General features: G+C 46.9%; 1 long non-coding RNA gene and 1 other non-coding gene across 2 annotated transcripts; both read right to left on the bottom strand.

The window, feature by feature from the left end:
* Positions 1-209: 209 nt before the first annotated feature.
* On the bottom strand, positions 210-318 carry LOC119808524. The gene has a single exon (XR_005284461.1). It is a non-coding gene; the product is annotated as a U6 spliceosomal RNA (small nuclear RNA).
* Positions 319-15,436: 15,118 nt separating this feature from the next.
* LOC119807838 lies at positions 15,437-17,791 on the bottom strand. Its single transcript, XR_005284360.1, has 2 exons — positions 17,265-17,791; positions 15,437-15,587 (listed from the first exon to the last, which is right to left on the bottom strand). It is a non-coding gene; the product is annotated as an uncharacterized LOC119807838 (long non-coding RNA).
* Positions 17,792-20,319: the final 2,528 nt, after the last annotated feature.

Consider the following 20,319-nt stretch of genomic DNA (forward strand, 5'->3'; position numbering starts at 1 on the left):
AGAGAGAGAGAGAAGGAGGGGGAAGGAGAGAAGTGGGGAGAAGGGAGAGAGGCAGAAGCTGCCTCTTTGGGAGAGAGACTGAAAGGCTGGAAGCAGAAGAAAGATCTGCTTGCCTCAGCGGACATGGAGGGAGTGGGTGGTGCTTGTCTCTTAAAGGGACAGGTCAGATTATTACAAAAATAAAATTGATATTTTAAAAGTATATGTGTATGTATATATAAAACATCAAAAATGTGTGTGTGTCATCCTTGCACAGAAGCCATGCTAATTTTCTATGTATTATTCTAATTTTAGTATATGTGTTCCCAAGTCGGGCATCATTTCATTTCGGCTCCTCCCTCGGCTTCAGGCCATCCTCCCCTTTCTCAGCTTGTACCAGTCAGTCCATTTCCACAGTCAGCTTTATGCACCCAAATCTCAGCCCTCTGCTTGGCCTTTTGGGACTCCTTCCTAGAAGGTTCCACGAGCCCCACTTTGCATACTCCTGCCTGTATTTAACTAGGACAGAATAGTCAAGACTCCAAAGGGAGTCAAGAAGACCTCTAAGACTGTTATCAACCAGCAGTACTGCCATCCCTAGTGGGGCAGAGCGAGGATACCTCTGCATCAAGTATTATCCAGGGAAGTGGGGCCCAGCCAGCCTGGGAGAGAAAAACAAGGAGGTACAGCAGTCCCTGCTGAAGATACTGTAATGATCTGACCTGTCCCTTTAAGAGACAAGCCACGCCTACTCCTTCCCTGTCCACTGAGGCAGGCAGATCTTCTTCCTCCTTGCAGTCTGAGTCTCTTCCTTTTCTGTCTCCCTCTCAAAGAGGCAGCTTCCATCTCTCCCTTCTCTCCCTTCTCTCCTTTCTCCCTCTCTCCCTCCTTCCCTCCCTCCCTCCCTCCGTCCCTCCCTCTCTCTCTCTCTCTCTCACTCTCTATCATTTATCTATCTGTCTGTCTGTCTGTCTGTCTGTCTGTCTCTCTATCTATCTATCTATCTATCTATCTATCTATCTATCTATCTATCTCTCTGTCTCTCTGTGGTGTGGGACCATGGTCTGTATTCTGTTAATTATATTTTAAATAAATGCTGATTGGCCAGTAGCCAGGCAGAAAGTTTAGGCGGGACAACCAGACAAGAAGTAGAGGCAGGTCGATGAGAACAGAATTCTGGGAAGAGGAAAGCCAATTCCTCTGCAGGTCTGACCAGACCACAGAAGAAGCAAAATGTGACTGCCCTGCTAAATAAGGTACTGAGCCACATGGCTAACACAGATAAGAACAATGGGCTTAATAATGGGCTAAATAAGTTATAAGAGCTAATAAGAAGCCTGAGATAATGGGCCAATCAGTTTATAACTAATGTAGATCTCTGTGATTTCTTTGGGACTTAACAATTGCAGGAATCAGGCAGCACAAGGACCAGGTGGGACAGAAACTTAGTCGACATCTCTGTTCTTCTCCCCTTCTCCCTTTCCCTTCCATAATCCTCTAAATAAATATTCAACTTCACTCTGCATGGCGTGCCTATCTGTCTGTCTCTCGCCCACCATGTGGCTCCCTACCCAGGACCAGCCACCTGCAGTGTGGTTTCATGGCGTACCCATCCATCTTTCTTTCCTCATGGTCTCATGTGCCATTCCTACCTGGAACTGGCTGCTCTGGGACCCACTGTCCTCTGCCTGCCCCCGCTCGGGGACCTGCGGCATGGTCTCATAGCCCACTGCCTGCTGCAGCCACTTGGGATCTGTAGCATTTTACTTTTACTATTACAGACACCCTGAAGTCAAGGGCAGTGGGACCTGGGCTTCCCACCTCCTGTGTCTTAACTTCTAGTGGCAGGAGATGATTTGCAGCACATGGAGTTGATGCCTAGGTTTTGAGACAGGAAACCCAAGGACAATTAGTTCCTCACTCCGTAGTCTGGCTAAAGCCTCTAAACAGTTGAGACTCAAGAAATGGCTCAGAGGTTGGGAGCACTGGCCGTTCTTCTAGACGTCCTGAGTTAAGTTCCCAGCAATCACATGGTGGCTCACAACCATCTGTAATGAGATCTGGTGCCCTTTTCTGGTGTGCAGGCATGCATGCAGGCAGAACACTTATGCTTAACAAAATTATTATTATGCCTAATAAAAAAATCTTAAGAAGAAGAAGAAGAAAAAGAAGAAGGAGAAGGAGGAGGAGGAGGAGGAGGAGGAGGAGGAGGAGAAGAAGAAGAAGAAGAAGAAGAAGAAGAAGAAGAAGAAGAAGAAGAAGAAGAAGAAGAAGAAGAAGAATTCCAGCCTAGGCCTGTGAATGGATCCATGTCTTTAATCCCACCACTCCAGAGGCAGAGGCAGGTGGGCCAAGTTTAAGGCCAGCCTGGTCTACAGAGTGAGTTCCAAGACAGGACAGTCAGGGTTACACAGAGAGATCTTGTCTTGAAAAACCAACCAACCAAACAAACAAACAAACACATAACTAAAATCTAGCCCAGGGCAGGAGAAATAGCTAAGTAGTCACTTACTGTTTCTGCAGAGAACATAGATTTGGTTCTCAGCACCCACATGACCATTAACAACAATCTGTTACTCTGGTTCCAGGAGATCCAGGGCCCTCTTCTGGCTCCCATGGGTATTGCATGCATATGGCACACATACATACTAGCAGGTACATATTCATACACATAAGATACAAATAAATAGACCTTTAAAAATAATTCTAGCCCAGGAGAGAGTTTCAGTGATTAAGAGGCTGTACTGCTCTTGGGTGGCTCAGAACTGCCTGTGGTTTGAGCTTCATGACACCTCTAGCTTCTATGGGCACCTTGCACTTGGGTGCACACACTCCACACACGAACACAATTAAACATAAACCTTTTCATAATAAAAAGAGAAATAATTCTAGCCAGGTGGTCATGGGGCATGCCTTTAATTCCAGGTAGAGTTCAAGGTCAGATTGGTCTATAATGTGAGTTCCAGGACAGCCAGAGCTACACAGAAAAACCCTGTCCTGAAAAAAAAATTCTATCCTGGTTAAGAATATTTAGTATGAAGGTTACCACCAGACGTAATATTTCTTTTATATAGAAATGTTTTCAGAGATGAGTGTTAAGCTAGAGATAAACCTGGCCTAGGGCCTGCATGTCTATGACCTCAGGTAGGGCTTTACTCCTCTCCTGGAATTTTTTCTTGGAATCCCACATACAAAACATATTATATTATATTATATTATATTATATTATATTATACAGATCTGAGTTCCATCAACTGGACTAACATGGTGGAAGCAGAGAATGAGTTCCTTCAAGACGACCCCTGACCACCTCATACATGTGCAGAGATATATACACCAACATATACACACACAGTCGGTCAATAGTTTTAAAAACACTATAATTCAGTGACTCATCCTAACTTCTTGCTTTCTTATGTCTATGTTTTGTGTTATCACGCCCATGGAACCATCCTGAAATCTTTTAAGTTTCTTAGCAAACTGCGCCGGTAACTTCAGAAACAAATCCTACACGCAGCTATTGTGAAGACAACTGTGGCTCTGCTCTTTGCCCTAAGCGCCCCTCTTCCTATCAGCCCTTTGTTGTGTGTGAATAGAAATGGCCCCTGTAGACTCTTGGGTCTGAATGCTTGGTCCATAGGGAGTGGTTCTATTCGGAAGTGTGGCCTTGTTGGAAGAAGTGTATTGCTGTGCGGGGTGGGTTTTGAGGTCTCATATGTTCAAGTGCAGTCCACTTGACACACAGGCTACTGCTGCCTGCAGGTCTAGACATAGAACTCTTAGCTCCTTCTCCAGCACAGTGTCTGTCTGAATGCTGCCATGTTTCTCAGTGTGTTGATAATGGACTAAACTTCTGAAACTGTAAGCCAGTCCCTGATGGGGGAGTCCCTCCGTATGCTATGAATATGTTTTATTACCATTGGTTAATGAAGAAGCTGCTTTGGCTAAGGTTTAGCAGAGTAAAGCCAGGCGAGAAATCCAAACAGATATATATAGAGAGAGTAGGCGGAGTCCAGCAGACGCCAGCCAGCTAGCCACTGAGGGAGCAGGACATGTAGAAAATGAGGTAACGTCATAGTCATGTGGTGATGCATAGACTAATAGAAATGGGTTAATTTAAAACGTAAGAGCTAGCTGAAAATATGCCTGAGCCATTAGCCAAGCAGCGTTCTAATTAATATAGTTTCTGTGTGGCTATTTGAGTCTGGGCAGATGGGAAAGGAAAGTGATACTACTAATTCTACTAAACAACATTACTTTATCCATACATAGTCCTGATCTTGGTAGCCTTTTGACTACCCCAATTACAAGCCCCAGTGAAATATTTTCCTTTATAAAAGTTCCCATGGTCATGGGGTCTCTTCACAGCTACAGAAACCCTAAGACACCCATGTTCTCAAATCTGTTTAAACTGTCTTATAAAAAGGCTGCAGAGATAGTCTGGTGGTGAAGAGCACTCACTGTTCCTGCAGCAAATCAGAGTTCAATACCCACACACAACTCACAACAGCCTGTAACCTCTAAGAGATCTGATGCCTCCATTTTCTGAGGGCACCTGCACGCATATGCACCTATCCAGAAACACATAATCAAAGAGGAAATAACTCTTTTCTGAAAAAATTGCCTTTTTATAAACTCTGTAAGGTATAGAGGCACGCACCTTTATGCCAGACAGGGGTACATAGTGAGACCCTGTCTCAAAAAACAAACAAGTCAGTGCAAATGGTGAGGCTCTAGCTGTGGCTTGGTTGGGGGAGTTCTTGCATAGACTGCACAAAGTCCTGACTTTGAATTCTATACCCCAGAAAACCAGACATGATGGTTTACGCTTATAATTCCAGCACTTGAGAGGTAAAGAAAGGAGGGTCAGAAATTCAAGGTTGCCCTCCAATATGTAGCAAATGTACTGATAGCCTAGGCTACATAAGACCCCATCTCAAATAAAATAAACCAGCTCCAGCTCGGCTTCATGTTGTCCTGCTGTGTAGTCAAGTACTGGGCTTTCCCTGTAGCTGCTCTGGCTGCTGCAGCTGGCTGTTGGTGTGAAGCTGTTTGCAGTCCCGCACTAGCACTAACAGGGATGGAGTAAACATTACAAACAGTAAGCCAGTGTGGGGTCTATGATAACTCTTTTTATCGTCATTATTAATGTTGTTATTTTTTTGGTTTTTGAGAGAGAAAGGGTCTCACTATGCTGCCCTCGGTTGACCTGGAACTCACTTTGTAGACCAGGCTGACCTCCAACGCGTAGAGAGCCGCCTGTCTCTGCCTCCCGAGTGCTGGGATTAATGGTGCCCGCCACCTCAGCCGCTTTCTTTGTTTGTTTTGAGACACTCTGTTGTATCCCTGCATTCACAAAACAGCTGAGGATGGCCTTGAGCTCATGATCCTCTTGCTTCCACATTTGAAGATAAAATGTTTAAAAATGGAAGGAAGAATTGTCCTCTTACTGATAAAGATGCTTATACACCCTGAAACCTCCTCCTCTCCACAGCTGCGTGAAGGTCTCCTCGCTGAGCCTGCGGGCTTCCTGACTTCTCAGGGCAGCTTCCCCTCTGCCCACGCCTTTCTGTCTCCCTCCTCCAGGCCAACCTTGACTGCCCCTGCTGTCTGTTTTCCTTGATTCTAATACCTTGTGAGTTCCTTTCTATACCCAGTTTTTAAATTATTTTATCTATGAAACTAAGAGCCGGCAAGGGGAGCCTGGTGTTTCCTGGTGACGGAGATAAGTGCACACAGCAGGCTTTGTCCACAGTTTCTCCTGGATACCTGTGAAATGTACAGTACTCACTGGGGCAGAGGGTGGTTGTGGGGCAGGGCTGCGGGCGGAGGGATATGGCTGCATGGGGTTTATATCCCCACAGGGCAGAAGGGAAGAAAGGTCCCTTGGCCTGCCCCTGGGAAAGGAATCAGGTCACGATGGAGAGCTGAGGACCAAGAAGCACAGCCTAGCTTCTGGCTCCAAGGAGTCCAAGCCCTAGTTGAAGACAATTCTTATCAGCTGCCACCCATTTCCCATGGTCCCCTAGGCTGAGACCTGGGCTGCAGGGACATCTGCTTCCCCTTAGTGTCACCCCTCCCCCCACCCTGTGACTCCCTGGAAGAGCACACACTGCACCTCCTGTACTCATTCGGGCAGTTCTCATTGACTTAGGGAGGGAGAAGGAAGGGGGAGTGGGGAACGCCAGAGACATGGGGTTCTGGCATGAATGCTAATTACTAGAAAGCCAGAACCTTGCTGAGACCCTGAGGTTAAAGTGGGGAAAGAGAAAAGGGGTCAAGGGCAAACATCTGTGCTAAGCACCAGGGAACAATTCCTGTTGGGAGCGGGCAGCTCTTTCTGGTTGAGATAACAGTCACTGCCTGTTGAACCTGGGACAGTTTTAGACCCTAGGGTCTTCACTAGGAAAAGCCTTCTGCAGGAAGGGAGCATTTGAGCAGATCAGAAAGGGAGCCCTTTTCTCCAGGAGGTCACAGCCTCCAGCTTGGCCAGTGTCTGGGCTCCCTCAGCACAAAGACTACCTGGGCAAAAGCACAGATCCAGAGTGGTGATGGCACCCCCAACTCGCTCACCCCACTCTCCTACTTCCCCTAAGAGGTCACTTACTCAGACTGCTGGAGTTGATAGCCGCATGAAGCTAGGGGAGTTTGTTTGTTTGATTATTTGTTTTTGTTTTTCAAGACAGGATTTCTCTGTGTAGCTATCGTTGAACTCACTTTGTAGATGGGGCCGGCCTCAAACTCACAGAGATCCGCCTGCCTCTGCCTCCTGAGTGCTGGGATTAACTAGGTGGCCCTGCTAAACTCTCTTTTCAAGGAGGCCTGGACCTTGGCCTTCATCCTATTGGTCTGCTCGTCCTTTGGTGTCTCTACCCTGGACATCTGATTGAGTTGGTAGATGCCAGTGTTGTTTCGCTGACGGAGATCACCACCATTGGTAACGAAACCCCAGACACCTCAGCAAGAACTCAGGCAGGTTAGCAAGAGTCCGCTGATCCCTGATGCTGTCTGTCACTAACCGTCTGTCTGCTGCCACTTCACTCGACCCTTCCTGTCCTTGCATTTGCAGCCTGAGTTCCCTCCCATGTCGCTATGACCCTGTTGCTATATACTTAACAATCTTCCTGTGCAATGGTAAGTTTTTTCCCTAATAGTTAGATTTTTTTTAATGAATAAAAATTTAAATCAGCCACTATAGTGCACTCCTGTAATTCTATCACTTTGGAGGCTGAGGCAAGAAAAGCCCAAGTTTGGTGTCAGCCTGGGTTACAAGAGGTTGTCAAAAGCTAAAGTTGGGGGTGGCTTGTGTGTTTTTAATAGTGGGTTAGTTGGCTGAATATGTTGGTGCACATTAACCCCAGAGGCAGAGGCAGGTGGATCACTGTGAGTTCAAGGCCAGCCTGGTCTACACAGTGAGTTCTAGGTCAGTCAAGACTACATAATGAGAACCCCTCTCAGATTTAAAAAAAAAAAAAAACACTAAAAAAAAAACTAAAAAAAGTACTTTAAAATAGTAGGTTAGTTTAAATAAATGAAATCAGAAAGGACTTATAGACAAAGGGCAGGATGAGAAGGTCATCGGATGGGAAATTACTAACAGAGGACATCAAATGAATCAAATACTTTCATGGGGTCTTGAAACAAAAAGGAGGGAAACCAGACCCATGGGATGGCCCGACAAGTAAAGGCACTTCCTCTGTCTGAAGAGGTCAGTCCCCAGGGTCGGCATGGTGGAAGGAAGGAACCAGTTCCCACACCTGTCCTCTGACCTCTACACACATGCCATGACACACAGGCACCATCCCATGAACACACAATAGATAAGCGTAACTATAGAAAGGAAAAAAAAAAAACGCATTTTAAAAGCATGGGTTCCTTCCTTTCTCTTGAGACCGTATCGCGTGTAGCACAACAGGGGCTTCTCAAACTCACTTTGTAGCCGAGGCTAACCCTCCACCCCTGCCCCCACCCCTGCCCCAAGTACTGGGATTATCGCATGTGACACCATGTCCATCTTTATTAATTTATTCGTTTTTATTTTTATTTATTTTATTTGAGACAGGGTTTCTCTGTGTAGGGTAGCCCTGGCTGTCCTGGAACTCACTTTATAAACCAGACCGGCCTTGAACTCAACAGAGATCTGCCTGCCTCTGCCCCTGCCTGAGTGCTGGGATTAAAACCATGTGCCACCACCGCCCAGCTCTTTGGCTTTTTTATCTGTTGTTTTCTTGGAAACTAAGGATGAGATCCTGTGTATCTTCTTCTGCGTCTTCTTTCTTCACTTAGGCTGCCATCTGGGGCCGAATCCGTCGGCAGCCCTCACACGGGGTCACCGCTACTGTTGGGCCTGCGTTTCCTACCTGGCACAAACTTTCCTTTTGCTTTTCCAGGAGATAGATATGGTCCCACCTTCTGTGTGGTTATCAGTGTGTGTGTCGCTGATAACCCCATCCTATCTAAACCCAGGAGGCCATTTAGACGTCGCTTTCTTCTCTCTTGATGGTATCCTAGAGGCCTCCAGCCTCCCGGACCTTACTCCTTCGTCTTCCTGCTTCCTGCATTTTGATTTATTTACTCCTTCATCCTCAGGAAATATATCAAACAGTAGTCACGAGAAAAAGACTGCCTTTGAGATAAAAGTTATATTTTCTGATAAAAAGTCTTTGTCTACTTTCACGCTTGTATGCGCTTTGGATGTGTGCCGATCAGACACACATTATCGCTACCCTGTGTAAGGACTCTACCCAGTATGGTGGTGCACACCTGAAACCTCATTTGGGAGGTAGAAACAATAGATCAGGAACAGGAGGCTATCTCCTGCTATACAGCATTTTGAGACCAGCCTGGGCTACATAAGATCTCGCCTGGGTTGGGGGAGACTGGAAAGATGGCTCAGCGGTTAAGAATTCTTGTTGTTCTTCCAGAAGACTAAGGTTTGGAACCCAACACCCAAATCAGGGGCCTCACAACCACCTGTGCTCCAGTTCCAGGGGATCCGACACCCTCTTCTGGTCTCTGTGGGCACCTACATGAATGTGAGGCACACACATACACTCAAGTACACACGCACATACACATAAAATAAAATTAATAGGCTATGTGTGGTGCGTGCTTTCAATGCCAGCTCAGCTCTCAGAGGCAGAATCTAGTGATCTCTGAGTTAGAGGCATGACTGACATACATAACAAATTCCAGGCCAGCTAGGGCTATATAGTGAGAACTTATCAACACACACACACACACACGTTAAAAAAATCTCTCTCACACAAAGAACTCTGAAGTTATTCTTTCAGGGATAGGGTGAGGTGTGTATGCATGTGTGATGTGTGCCATGTAGTATGTGTGCCACGTAGAATGTGTGCCACGTAGAATGTGTGCCACGTAGAATGTGTGCCATGTAGTATGTGTGCCATGTAGAATGCGTGCCTGTAGCATGTGTGCCATGTAGCATGTGTAGAGGTCAGACCATGTGTAGGTCCTAGGGACTGAACTCGGCTTTGGTGGCAAGTGCCTTCGCCCCTCTGACCCATCTTACTGTCCCAAAGCATCGGTCTGGCGTTACATCCCAGCTCCCAGGGCCACAGTTAGAATAAAGTCGTTCCAGTTCCCGCTCCTCTGTCAGCCCATTACTCATGGTTACACAACTCTGTGCCTTAAGACACTCAAACCCTTTGCTCTAAAAATACATAGCCTTCCTTTAGAAAACATCTTCTTGAATTATTATTCTCTGCAATATGACTTTCTGTTTTCCATTCCCCACTCCTCCCTCCCTCCCCTCTCTCTCTCTCTCTCTCTCTCTCTCTCTCTCTCTCTCTCTCTCTCTCTCTCTCTCTCTCTCTCTCCTCTCCTCTCCCTCTCCCTCTCCCTCTATCCCTATCCCTATCCCTATCCCTATCCCTATCCCTATCCCCATCTCTATCTCTATCTCTATCTCCAGGATAGTGTCTCACTTCACTGCCCAGGAAGGCAGCCAATTCATGTGATCTTGATCCTTCAGCCTCCTGGGTGTTGAAATTACAGGTTTGAGTTGCCATACTTGTATTCTATTCTCTTTCGATTGTGTATGTGTGTGTGTGTGTGTGTGTGCGCGCGCACATGCCCGTGGAAGCCAGAATTGTGTATCAGATTCCCAGGAATCTGGAGCTGAAGTTATATATAGGCTGTTATCAGCAGTTCAGTGTGGGAGCTGAGAACTGAACTCAGGCCCTCTACAAGGGCAGCTGAGAGCTGAGGGTCTCTCCAGCCCCTCCTATTCTTTCTTAATGGAACTCTATTTGCTCAATTGCTGTTTGAAAAACCTCTAAATTTATCATCTTTCTTCATTTTGTGTTTTGTTTGGGTTTTGCTGCTTTTTTTGAAAGATTTATTATGTATTATATATATGATAAACTATATATATGTATATATAACTATATATATATAGTGTTCTGTCTGCATGTATGCAGGCCAGAAGAGAGCACTAGATCTCATTACAGATGGTTATGAGTCACCATGTGCTTGCTGGGAATTGAACTCATGACTTTTGAAGAACAACAGCCAGTGCTCTTAACCTCTAAGCCATCTCTCCAGCCCCTGGTTTTTGCTTTTTCAAACAATGTCTTACACAGCCCCAGGCTGGCCTGTAACTTCCTACAGAAGCTAGCTTTGAGCTTTGAACTCCTGATCCCACTGCCTCCAGCTCCAGAAAGCTAGAATTACAGGCTTGCTCCCCTCCATCCCATTTCCCCCCCGTTCTGATCTCCCCAATGCCCTTTCTCTCCCCTTTACTCTCCAGTCACTTGCTCGATTTCTACCGTATCAGCTCAACCTTCCAAGACTTTCTCGACTTTTCATTAAAGAAGCGATAGCCATGGAGATCCAAGTTCACGTTCAGGGAAGGAGAACATGCTGACTCCACTCTCCCTTCCATACTGCTTGTCTCAGTTGAGGGCTGCTGCTTTACTTCAGGACACACCCACCCACGGAGAGCCCAACAACTGACCAGCCCAGGGATAAATACACGTGGCCACTTGGGATCCACTAGGCGCTGCTTTGGGTCCATGCCTCCTTCAGTACACCTTACGGGGCTGGCCAAAGCCTCCTCAGGCTCCAGCACAGTTTCACTCCCCCTCCATCTGTTCCTGCCTCTTCCCTTGCTATCCAAATTTGGTTTTAGCATCTGCTCCACTTCTGCCGAGCTCCGCCCATGACTATCCTACTCTTAGTCTCTGCGGACTCTGCAATCTGCTTTTATCTCGCTGAGCATATTTATACTGGGCTTTGTTTCTTAGGATTTCTGGTGCTGCCTTTTTCTGTCTGTTTTCCCTTAGCACCCCCCCCTTCTTTAATTGAGACAGGGTCCAATGACTATCCGATTCCCCTACCTCCGCCTCCCAAGTGCCACCATTACCTGCTTTAGTCAGGGCTGGGGATGGAACCCGGGACCTTGTCATGCTAGGCAAGCACTCCACCAATTGAGCGACATCCCAGGCTCCCCCTTTTATCTCCTTTATTTTTCTCCTTTTTGATTATGTGTATGTGTGGGTGAGCATGTAGTGCAGATGCCCGCGGAAGCAAGGAGTCAGAGCCCCTGGAGCTGGGTTACAGGCAGTTTGTGTGGGTCCTGGAAACAGAACTCAGGTCCTCTGCAAGAGCAACAAGCTCAGAGGCTAGAGAGATGGCTTGGAGTTTACGGCAGTTCCGCTCCTGCAGAACCACGTTTGGTTACCAGCACTCATTTGGTGGTTATAACCATCCATAATTCCTGTCTTAGATGCTCTGTTCTGATCTCAGGCACCAGGCACACACAGTTCATATACATGTGTGCAAGCAAAATATTCATACACATAAAATAAATAAATTGAAGGGGGAAAAAGAGCTATAAATAGTCTTAACCACTAAGAATATTAATAACCATCTCCTCAGCCCCACAATTCACACAATTTTAAGCCCAATTTCCCAAACTACTTTGGGCTTCTGTGGTTGGCTCTACCTTCTCACTAAAAATAATGGTCTGACCAGAGTATGTGGAGTGGGCACACACAGTTCAAACTCAAGCCCCAGCCTTGTTCCCTCTGAGGAAACACCAGTGCCCACACAGGGAAGGTCTCCCTCCCTCCCCGGCCCTCCCCCATGGAACAAACAGGAAGGTCCCAGGGGCCTGTGGTCTTGGGGCTGTCATCCACGCCTCTGATTTCTTCAGACCTTTTCTGAGAACCTAGTTATTGCAACACTGTGCCCAGCACAAGAAAGGGCCTTGCTGTGGTGTGAGGTTTGTGGTCTCCAAACTACATCTAGGTCAGCAAATTCAATTCCACAGCACAGTTCCCAAGTCTAGCTCCTTGCACCTTAAGGGCTGGCTGATTTCACCCTCTAGGCAGGGAATCTTTTGGAAACTTAGAAAACAAGGCCTCTCTGTGGGTGATTAAGGCACCAGACTGTCGGCTAAACCACTGGATGGCACGTGTCTCAGCCCAGCATATTACATTCCACACCAGAGCTCGGGGTACGCAAGGACAACGGCACTCAAACCTTGCAGTGAGACATGTGTACATATTAGGACAAGGGAAAGTTTGGGTTTGTGGCTCAGGTGCACCTACTGCTTGTGTTTCTCTCCCGTTGTACCCTGATGCCAACATGAGCCAAACCCTTCGTTCTTGGCTCTCTTTCATAGATGTTTGTGAGAATGGATGGGTTATGATCTGCCAGCAAACTTTGAGAAGGGAAAGCCAGAGAGCCGTGTTCTCACGGGGCTGCCTGCTATAGTGTTTCCCCAGGTTCAGCTATCCAGGCTACTGCTGGCTGCTAAGAGGAGAACACCTGTTCAGAGAATGGACCCTTCTTCCTGTACTAACCAGATTATGCAGGGAGCAATAACTGGAATTTTTTTTAATAAGCGGGATTTTATGATCACACTCAAATCCACGGATAGAAATGTAGAATAATAGAAGAAGATGGAGAAGTAATAGTTACCTATGGTCATCTGCATGAGAACTGCCACCACACAGTAGGCAGACGTGGGTACACACTCAGCATCATGGGGGAACTTCAGGAGTATACCATGCTGTGTCCATGTAGCAAATCCAAATACTATCAGCTTTCTCCCTGATGAGCCCTGATGCATGGCTGTTATTCTAAGACTCTTCCCATTCTTTGTAACTGTGTTGGGTTGGTTTAGAAAACAGCGAGCCCAATGGTTTGTCTAATTATAAAAGAAAGAAGAAGAAGAAGAGAAGAAAGAAAGGATGATTACACAACAGATGGATGGTCCATCTGGTCTACCTACCACTGCCTTACAGAAGAAGGCAATGTCTCCCTGGACAGGGCTCACCCCAGTTCAGATGCTGGGTTCCCGAGTGACACTGGCTAAAGCCCCCAGAGACTGAATTATGTTAAATTCAAAACCAACTTAGCAAACATTTATTTGAGGGTCTGCTGCTTTCCAAGGCTTTGGAATGCAGTTATGATAACAGGGCTCACTGATGATAGCGGGAAAACCAGCATTCTAGTGGGTGGTGGGTTTTTGTTTTGTTTTTTGCTTTTGCCTACAAATACCTGTTTACCCTTCTCCTGGTCAGAATATCTGGAGCTCAAATCTCCACTTTGTGCCTTCACTGGAACCAAACATCCTTCCACCTAACACAGTAATACAGAGTTGGGCATATGACCTAATCCAAGCTGGGCTATGACTGAGCATTCTGCTGATGGATATAGGAACTGTGGGGCTAGGGAGAGGGCTCGGTGATTAGAACACTTGTTGCTCTTGCAGAGGACCCAGGTTTGTTTCCTGTCACGCACATAACCCATCTATAACTCCAGTTTCAGGAGACCCATTGCCCTCTTTTGGCCTTCATAGGCACCAGATGTGTACACGGTACACAAACATACTTGCAAACAAAATAATCATACACATAAAACAACTAAGTCTAAAAAATTCTTCTTTTTCACAGATACAGGGACTAGGAGTTGCTCACTAAGACTGCTCCCAATAAGTTGCTTGTTAGTTAGATGGAGTTGCCTACCATTGTGATTGAAGGTTCATGGAGTGGGTGGGAAGTGTCCACTAAATCTACACTCACCCGGATGAGAATGGGATGGGCTTTGAAAAGAAGATCTTTGAGGCTATGATTAGTCTCTGCTCTTCAGATGAAGTAACCTAGGCTAGAGACAGGCCCTAAGTCTACATGTCCTTACACAGACACAATGATGCAGAGACCATGTGGAGAGAGATAGAGGTTGGCCTTATGTTGTCATAGCGGAGGAACCCAGGGCCACATAAAACGAGGAAAGGCACTCATAGGACCTGCAGAGGGCTCACGAGCCTCCACTTCCAACTTCTCATCTCTGAAACCTAGCGGGCCACGTGTGGTGGCCCACGCCTCTAATCTCAGTACTCTGGAGGCAGAAGCAGGCTAATCTGTGTGAGCTCACAGAAACCACTGTGGTCTAGCTGGTCTACCCAGCAAATTCCAGGCCAGCCATGGCTATTCCGTGAGGACCTGTTTCTAAATAAAGAAAGGATCTGTGAGTATGAACTTTTAAACCACCCAATTTATGAACGTCTGTCATGGCAGACCCAGGACGGCAAATCACTGAGTACGATTTTGGTGCCCATATGTGTCTGAGGACGTCCTGGGATGGACACAGCAGCACACGTCTGACAAATCAGTACTGAGCAGGGTAAGGCCAGGGGACTGCATGTGTGTGCAGCCACATAGCAAATTCCAGGTCAGGGAGAGCGACACAGCCAGATCCCGTCCTCAATAAACAAGCAGGTGGCTTTGTTTGAGCTTCAGAGTAAGGGGTCAAGGGGAATGTAGAGAGTAGTCCAGCAAGGCCAACATTAGCGCCTCACTCAACAGGCTCAGGGTAGAAACCGAGAGCGCTTGTCCAGGGTTAGTCTTTAACTTGGTTCATAGCGACCTTTACCCTGCAGAATCTGCATACTTTATACAATCAAATATATCAAGGCTCTTACGGCTTATGTTTTTTACATTTAAAGACATTCTATTTCCTTGTTTTTAGGTCGAGTACTCCACATTCTGGAGTGGGGACTCCGTCTTTGGTGTCTATCTGCCCCACTCCTGCCACCTCCCCTCACCGTCAGTGTCCCCTGCCCTTCCGACAGCACCAGACGCCAGCATGACACCCAGGGCTTTCTGTCCCGAATCTTCTAAGAACTCTGCTGGGATAAGTGGTATTCTGCCTATTTTTCAGGGGAGGGAAACATGACCCAGAGAAGCTGTATAAATTACCCTTGTGAAGTGTCTCATGGCTCCTAATTGCAAGAACAAGACGTGTTCGTGCCCACTCTAGCCAACTGAGAACACCTCACCAGCTCCATCTTAGGAGACTCCATGCCTCTCAGCGCTCACCTTGTGGCTAGAATAGTGTAGTCCTCAATTCAGCCTCATAAGATTAATCTATTTGTATCTCATAGGGTGAATAACTGCAATAACTTTATTGTTTTGCTTTGTGGTTTAGTTATAAAATATAGCTTTATTAATAGCACGGGACTGATTCTATTCTGAGATGGGTGTAGCCCAGTGGTTCCTGGTCAAGTCTGTCCCTACTTGCCGCTCTCTCCAAGGTGTATGGTGTCCTCCAGTGGCCAGTTGGTTTCATCCTCACTGCGATAAAACACAGAAAAGTTTGAACTCAACCACCTCTAGACCCTTCTTCCTCTTCCCATGGTAGAACTGAGTCTTGCTTACTCCGTGTAGACAATGGTGAAGTAAGTTTTTTATGTGAGAAGAAGCCCAAAGCACATGGCTTCTGTACCAGAAACGTATCTTCTCAGAGTGCTGGACTCTGGAACTCTAAGATCACAGGTCAACAGACCGCCTTTTTCCGAAGCCTCCCCTTGCCGTCGAAGGTGGCCATCTTGTGTCTTCTCATCAGTATACGTAACCGAACCTAGGGGGTTCAGTTCTTGGTGAAGGTCAAGCCAACACAGGTATGACCAAGGAGAGTTAAGACAGGCTTATTACCTAAGCTCTTTGTAGGCAGGCACATCTCTGACCATGCTCAATTTTATAATACATTATTGAAGATGCTCAGCTTAGGGTTTTAGTTCAAGGAAAAATGAATGACACAGCCCTGGATATGCACAGAATAATGCCATGGAACACATATGTAAATGGTTTAAATGGTGTGGGCTGGAGAGATGGTTTAGCCGTAGGAGCATTCATTGCTGTTCTGGAGGACCTGAGTTTGGTTCCCAGAACCCACATAAGATGGCTTACAACTGTCAACATCTGTAACTCCTGCTCCCAGGGATCCAACTCTTTGGGTACTTGCTCCCACATGTACAAACCCATAAACACACAAATATACATAATTAAAAATAATGAAAATAAGCCAGGCATAGTTGTGCACACCTTCCACCCCAGCACTTGGGAGAAAAGCCTGTGGATCTCTGTGAGTTCAAGGCCAGCCTGGTCTACATAGTGAATCCCAGGCCAGTGTGTGTATTCCTTGAGCCTCTTAAAATAAAAGGTGTTTGTTTGTTTGTTTGTTTGTTCCCAGACCTAACATTATTCTCCTCCAGGGTCTATATCCACTCATGAACTCTCTCAGAGTAGCAAGGGTCCACTGAATCCATCCTTACTTCCAGACATTTGTTGTTATAAAAATGTCCAAATACATTAAAATGTTGAAGTTGGGTGTGGCTGTACGTGCCTGTAATCCCTGCACTTGGAAGGCGGAAGCAAGAGGATTAGGCATCCAAGACTGTCCTCAGCTACTGAGAGAGCTGGAGGCAGGACTTGGGACTCCTCAGCATCTGTAACAGTGTGCACCGGTTCTATCCAGCCAGCCTCTTTGTGGACACACATCTTACTGATTCTCTTTTCTGAAAAACCCTAACAATTCAGAAGCCATGGGATTTACTTCAAACTCAGGCCTTGGTTGAGAAATTAAGTCTCAGATTAATTTTAACCACTTGAGGCAAGAATGCTTCACACTCAGTGATGTCAAACAGACAATAATGCCTTGGAGTCCCTTTACAGATGATGCTAAGTTGGTCACCTCATCACAGATATTTATTTTATAAAGTCACTTTTTTCCCCCTGGTGGAATTTTCCACTCAGGGAAATTTCCAAAATTCAACTTGGATGGAATTTTGGCACCATGTAAATGTCCTTCCTCTCAGTTCCTCTTCCCCCAGCAGCTTTGGTACTCATTAACAATGCTTGCCTGAGTCATTTCTTTCACTGGGTCCCTCCCAGTCATTTAAACTTCTGAAAGTTCACCCCTCCATAAGATGACAGCGTATGACTAGTTGGCCATCTGCAGCAAATACATACATCAAGACGAAGCCAAAGTCTTCATCCTCAGAAGACTTCCTGTGTCCTATAGAATCTTCTCATTACTGATTGCTCCATCAGTAAAGACAGAGCCTGGGGGCTTGGGGCCAAGAAAGTAAACTTGGAGAGCGTTTTGGTATCTACAGCTGCAACGCTGAAAGCAAAGAGCAGAACCATGTAGGACGCCAAGGGGAGATCAAGGTGGCAGAGCTCAACGGCATCAGGATCCATGGGAGGAAGTGCCCGGGCAGAGCTGCTTCCTATTAAGGGGAGGCCCCAGCAGAGGCCGAGACTCTCCTGGCATTCTGAGTTAGTCCTCCAGGATATCCCTCTGTTTTTCTCCCAGACACCTGCCAGAGTGGGGCAGAATGGGGGCTTTGTGCGCAGGTTTATTGGAAAGGTTAAGGGGAGGACAAATGAGATGGAGGATGCAGCATCCTGGGGTCACCCCAAATTCCAGCCCAGCAGACAGGAGAGGGAAGGGCTTCTAGAGGCCAAGGAGGTCAACAATTCACACACCAAGTTAGAGGTGGCATTCTGGAAGCAGAAGCAGGAGGACTGCTGTTAAGTTTAAGGCCAATGTCCTACACATAGAGTTCTAAACCAACTTGGGCTACAAAGCAAGAGGCTGTCTCAAAATAACAACAGAAAGCATGGTGAACACCTGTAATCCCAGCAATCTGAGAGGTAGAGGCAAGAGGGCTTCTAGTTCAAGGCCAACCTAGGCTACAGAGCACATAGTAGCACAGGCCTATAATCCCAGCAACTGGCAGGTGGAGACAAGAGGATCAGAAGTTTAAGGCCAGCCTTGGCTACAAGTGAGTTCAAGACCAACTGGGGATATATGAGACTTTATCTCAAGAAATAAAATAAGATAAAAATAAAGCGAGGGATGCATCTTGGTAGGCAGAGTGCTTGCCTATCATGAGACTATGGATTCCAATCCCAGTATGCCTGTAATCCCAGCACTCAGGAGGTGGAGGCAGAAGGATTAAAAACTCAAAGCCAGCCTGGGCTACATAAGACTCTGTCTCAACAAACCAGAAGAAGGAAAAGTAAAACAATGGGTGAGGGGAACGGAGGTAGTCAGTACCCACAGAACTACACACTGCATTCAGAGGGACCATGAGTTGTTCTAGAAAGAATCCCGTTAACACCTGGGACGCAGGAAAGCGGGCTTCTGTGTGCAGGTCCCCAAGTAGGGCTTCCCAGGTGGTTGGCAGTCGCCCCGCTCCCAGCACAGGGACTGCTTTGCTGGAGCTTGGAGTCCCGCAGCGCAGCAGGCTGCCTTTTAGGCTCCACGTGACTCCTGCCCCTTCCAGGGCCCTCTTCCGGTGGCCGCCAGCAACTTCGGCAGCGCCTCCGCTTCCCCTTTTCCCTAGCATCTGGGCACCTGGAAGAGATTAGACTCTGGCAACCCTGCAGGGTTCGTTGTGCATTTCCTCTTCAATAAGGTTTGGGGGGGGGGGATCGGAATAAGATCAGTTCCAGCACTTTCCCCCAGAGATCCATGTAAAACCGACAAAGAAGTGTCCATTTATCTCTGCACTTTCCTGTTTTGAGCCTGACCTGTTCTTGGCAGACTCCCCTCTCCGGTTTCATCACACTGAAAGACCAGGACGGGCTTAACCCTCTCTCCTCCCACTCCCAGAGACTCCCTGCCCTGCTCCTGAGGGTAGAGAGACGAGAACGGGGATCTCAGTCCTCCGGGACAGGTGAGGAAGGAGATGACCAAGCCACTTGTAGTCCCACCCTCTGCCCCTACAGTCCGGGTCTCTGCATTCTCACCCTCCCTCCCCCCTTTCCTAAGTGACTTTTGGCAGAGGTGGTGCAGGGAGAAGCAGCCACCTGCTTCAAGCCTCCCCCGGTGTTTTCAGAGGCATGGGCTGTGGGTTACAAAGGGCTGTCGGATCAAGTTCAAACAAACACCTGGCCCAGCCTGACCAGCTCAGGAAATCAATAGGGGGACAGGCCATGAAATGAGAGACTAATGACACTTCCTGGTTGCCCTGCAAAACCGATGGGGGTAGTGACAAAGCTCATTTCAACTTCTGCATGGTTAACTCGTGATTATACCCTGACCACCCATAGACGGAACAGTGCCTCTCCCTGGCCCCAGTCCTCATTGTGGCTGTATTTGGAAACAGGTCCTAGAAGGTAAAAAACCAAAAGCCAAAGAGACTGGAGAGATGGCTTAGCGGTTAAAGTGCTTGCTCCTCTTGCAGAGGATCTGAGTTCAGGTTTTCCAGAGCCCACTCTGGGTAGCCCACTACGGTCTGAAACTCCAGTTTCACGGGATCTCACATCCCCTCCTGGCCTCCTATAGTACTTGCACTCACATGTGCAAGTACTTGCACACACAGACACACACATTGGTGTTGGGTTTTGCTGTTGTAATGTTTGTTTTTGAGAGAGGATTTCTCTGTGTAGCTGGGATTAAAGGTGTGTGCCACCACGACCCAGCACAAACAAACACATTTTTATAATTAGGATCTGGAGAGATGGCTCGGTGATGTTAAGAGTGTTTCCTGCTCTTGCAGAGAACCTGAGTTCAGTTCCCAGCACCTACATGGTGGGTCTTACAACCATAAGTAACTCCAGTTCCAGGGGATCTGATGACCTCTTCTGACCGCCCAGGGTGCCTGGCATGTAGGCAAACAATTATATATATATATATATATATATATATATATATATATATATATATATATATATATATATATATAAACAAATGTTTAAATAATAAATAAGGAAACCAAAGCTTTTGTTCTTAAAAACTTAGCTGATCAGCTGCCAGCCCAGCTGGCTGGCGTAGCTGCGCGGAGACTCGCGGAACACGTGTGACCAAGGCGGGGCGGGGAACAGGCGGCAGCGACAGCAGGTTAACGGCACAGACACAGAAAACAGGCATAAAGCTTTATTAAAGGAGAGAGGGGGAGAGAGAGGTGGGGGGGATAGAGGAGAGGATATATAGAGAGAGAGAGGCGAGCGTATAGCTCGATATATCTGAGATGAGACGCATCTTTGATATCAGTTTTAGCTCTCTCTCTCTCTC

This window comes from Arvicola amphibius, chromosome 2 (genome assembly GCF_903992535.2).
Source record: "Arvicola amphibius chromosome 2, mArvAmp1.2, whole genome shotgun sequence".
Taxonomy (NCBI): Eukaryota; Metazoa; Chordata; class Mammalia; order Rodentia; family Cricetidae; genus Arvicola; species Arvicola amphibius.